The sequence below is a fragment of the Corapipo altera genome, unplaced genomic scaffold (genome assembly GCF_003945725.1).
Source record: "Corapipo altera isolate COAL_440 unplaced genomic scaffold, ASM394572v1 101, whole genome shotgun sequence".
NCBI lineage: Eukaryota > Metazoa > Chordata > Aves > Passeriformes > Pipridae > Corapipo > Corapipo altera.
Genome location: NW_020884984.1, coordinates 674,613 through 679,141, shown reverse-complemented (window position 1 = coordinate 679,141; position 4,529 = coordinate 674,613).

The following is a 4,529-nucleotide window of genomic DNA, read 5'->3' as shown; positions in this document are numbered from 1 at the left end:
TACAGAAAGCAGGTCTTGAACTACAGAAAGCAGGTCTTGAACTACAGGAACAGAGTGGTGAAAATGGTGAGTGACAGGTTGACCAAAGAGCATCGTAAACAAGCATTATCCAATGGGTCATGTGGATTCTTCTTGCATTGGTGAACATATTGTTTATCAAAGGTTAATGCTTAACAGATGGCCTCAAGACACATTAAATAATTTCTCCCTCCCTTACTTCGTACATAATTTATTAAGTACTCTCCTGATTCTTCTAAAGTATCACAGGAGTTCAGTTTTACTTTTGCTTCTGAAGCAGCATAAGTAATAAGTAAGTACATCCTACAGCTGATATCTTTCTTTACAAAAATAGAAATGTCACTTTTGTGACAATATAGCAACTTCCATAAAATATCCCAGCAGTGAAATACTGGACACAAAGACTGTGCTAAAAGAATCTTAACCAACTGACCGTGTCTGGATCCTGTCATCTCAAATGGCAAACACCAACACACATTTCTGTAGGCTGGCAAATCACAACACTTGCTCCTAAAAACACTAACTGGAAGTCTTGCAACTTCATCTACACAGTTTTTCCCAAAAGCAACATCTCTGTGGCAGTGTATTTCAATTTAAAGTGATATTCTTACACAGTCAGGATGAACTGCTCCATTCAACTGTTTCCCTACAGAATTTTCAGAGAACGAGGAATCCTTGTTTGATGGGAATGCAGTATTCCATTTGCTCCAGACTTGTATGTGTCCAAGTAGCTGACAGAGAGCTACACTTCCTCTGAATATCAAATAATATTACTTCCATGTAATAACCAATTGCTCTGCCTGTATTTGTTTAGCAACAATTATTAAATCAACAGTCAGGGGACAAGACAGTTAACAAGTCATAACTTTATATTACTTGCAATTTGGCCAGATAATGACACATTACATTTTGGCCCATTATGAAAGGAATATAGTTTACAGCCATGAGGCCTGAATAAAAGCCAATAATCTTGATAACATATGGGCTGGAAAAGCTTGGAAATTAAAAAGTGCAATGATACATGAAGAAGTATTTTCTATAAAAGGAATGTGTTTTCAACTGTTCTTCTGCCACTTTCTGAAACACATACTGAGAGAGAAAAACTACGGCATTGAGGACAAAAATATTCAGTTTATGTAAAATACTACTGCATAAAGTAGACATTAAAGATACTCAATTAAGTTATCAGTTCCCTGGAGGTAATTCATTAAAAGAAAAGGAATTTTGTTATTACTAACCATGATTTATGGACTTGGACTTAGGAACGTAATCATTATGTAAAATCTTGATTCCAGCATTTTATAAATATCTTTTCTTACAGTGACATAACAGTTACCAAACATATTTGTTCTGTTTGCCAGATTCTTTCTATCACTCAAGTAATTATTTTATCAATAGGACTTTAATCACTGTGCATTAAGTTATTAACATAACTTTTAAACACTTTTAAGTGATTAACAAGACCAACTTTTGGGAACTGCAGTCTGTACTCTAGGATTTAGTCAGCTAAGAAGGATGGATTTTAGAGAGAGCACCATACCACAATTTCAAGCAGTTAGACAGCATATAGTAGAGCATATTTTTAAAAGAATATAGACTGCAGACATTTCATAAAGCTGACGGGGAAATTCTGGATACATGCTGGTCAGATTTTGCCTTTGTGACAAAAATCCAGGTGGTCAGCACAGGTAGCTTTGGCTGTGAAGTTCCATTAGTGTGCTACACGTGCCAAATCCCCGCCTGGCTCTGTGCCACGGGGCCTTTCAGCTCCAACACCTCCAGGAGCCCCCAGCTCACAGCAGCCAGGCCCAGCAGCTGATGAAGCAGCAGTGTATGAAACTCCACACGAGACACTCGAGGGAATGCAGCTTTAAGGTGTAAGGAAACCTCAAGTTTATAAATAATAAAAAAAGTTATTTGCAGGACCATAACCCTCTGTATCCCAACATGCATCTTTTCCCTTAGCCAACAAAATGAATCAAAACGAAGTGAGACTTAAAATCCTAGGGCTTCAAATGTTTCAGAAGCATTATGTAACTGTAATGGGAACATTTGAGGCAGAAGGGAGCACTGACACAATTAACCATAAAATGTTTGTTTCGATCTCAAAATAAGTGTTGGGTCATAATACTATCCTCAGCCTGACTAAAAAGGAACCTTAGGCCACTGGGGATGTGGAGCAAGTAGTGTTCAAAAGCTCCTTGGGACTCTTTTTGTAGACACTCTTGTTCTGAAGGGACTACTAAAGATGAGCTTATAAAAACGGGGATTTTCTTATTCTTGCAGCATTTGCTAAACAGAAAACAAGCCCCTGCATTCCTTATGAAGGTACTGCCTCGAGCAGCATAAACTCCCAATGATATTGGAGCAGAATTCCCTGCATGCTCTTGTAAGGACCTTTCTCTAAGCTCAAACTTATTTAAACACATCCTGAACATCTCTTGATTTGAGGCATCCCAATCATCAGCTTATGCAAAACCCTTTTAAACCAGTGTGTCTCAGGTGCCTGAGGCAGAAGAATGAGAACCACAGTGCACCTCTCACCCAGCACACGTACGGGCTTGTTTACTAACGGGCCGGGAATGACCTGTGCAGGGAGCTGAAGTGCTCCTCCTGCAGTCACTGTAACCTGCACCTCGGCCACACTTGTACAGCCTGCAACACCCCCCCACCTGCCTGCTTTGTCAGGTGGCTCACCAAAGTGTAATAAAATGCCTCCTTATTTGCTGTTTCCAACAGCATGCTGAGCAAACCCACCCAATTAGATGGACTGCTCTGAAATCTCAATCCAACTGGAAAAGCCCAAGTTTAACTTCACCTCCCACACACACCCTAAGAGACCAAACAAAAAAATCCCTCTAAGCAAATGTTTTCATTTTCTAGTTGTATGCCTGACTCAGCAGCTGACAAAAATGTCTGTAAGGTAAATCAGCAACAATGTTGGATTAATTTGTCTAAAGTATTGCTCAAAACACTCTTCAATCTGTGCATCCCGATATTTTTTTCTAAGTGGAAGTACTGAACAATCCAAAGAAAAAGAGAGCCTTAAGACCTTGCATTTTCTTATTTTGTTTTTGTTGGTAAAATACTTGGAGATAACCCACAGATTTTTCTACAGACTGACTCCTAATACAGGAATATTCAGGTGTAAGTACTGACAGTGAAAAAAAGCACACCTAGGAACTTTAGCTTATTTCCTGGGCTAGTCCTGCCCTACTGAAATCTCTGGCTGAGACCCCTGGCAGGAGGAACAGACACATTTGTCACTTTTTATGTGCCCAGCATTTAAATGGAGCCAGGTTTCAACCTTAAAGGAGAACCCCTCCCCTGCCACCAGCTCACTAGAAAGTGCAGGAGAGGGTACTGAGAGCACAAACAGAAGAGTTTCCTTTCCAGCTCCTTGGCCCCAGCCAGACACGACAGGAAAAGGTGTCAGAGTACCAAGAATATAAACACCTTTGCTGGGTGTGGAACTTCTAATTCCCCTCTTTTCTTAAAAAAAACGTGAGCCTTCCTTCCATTTTCTGTAACTTTCTCTGCTTAATATTCTGCTCACCAAAGTTAATTTATAATAAAAAGATAATAGAGGACTTTGACACTTACTTCGGTAAACACAGGCCAAAATTCAAGTGCAATTACTGTATTTCTGTGCCACCGGAAGCTTTACAATTCCATGATCTTTTCCAGGCAGTGAGTGCACACAGTGCTTTTTAGTGGGTGAGGAAGTACAGCTGTATGATTCCATTCTGGAGGGGCTGGTGAAGGGATTTATCCCAGCAGCCCCCTACAAACCACAGGTGCTTTAAACCTCTTCTCCCCACTGTTTGCTCACACTTCTGTGCTCAGAGGCCCAGTCTGATGTCGGGAACGTGTGCCACTGACAATCTGAGGAGAGATCCACTGGGTACAGGTCCTACCCTCTTTCTAACCCTAACAACCAGCATGAGAAAAGCAGATGTCAGATTTAGGGTTTACTCGTTCTGGTTTGCGAAGAACTGTAAAAACTGTACTTCCTGTGACACTCCGTAAACAGCGTTTTAAGATGACTTTTAAACACGCCCAATTTAACAACGGCTCCCCCAGCTTCTCTGAATCTGCCCGTTCCACATCCCTTGCTGAAGACGTGACAGTCCAGCCCAGCGTCCTTCTGGCTCGTGACCAGCCCGCGGCCGGGGCTCTCCCCCGGCCCGTGGGCACGGTGTGTCCCGGTAGGGCTCTCCTCCGGCCCGGGGGCACGGTGTGTCCCGGCGGGGCTCTCCCCCGGCCCGTGGGCACGGCGTGTCCCGGCGGGGCTCTCCCCCGGCCCGTGGGCACGGTGTGTCCCGGCGGGGCTCTCCCCCGGCCCGTGGGCACGGTGTGTCCCGGCGGGGCTCTCCCCCGGCCCGTGGGCACGGTGTGTCCCGGCGGGGCTCTCCCCCGGCCCGTGGGCACGGTGTGTCCCGGCGGGGCTCTCCCCCGGCCCGTGGGCACGGTGTGTCCCGGCGGGGCTCTCCCCCGGCCCGTGGGCACGG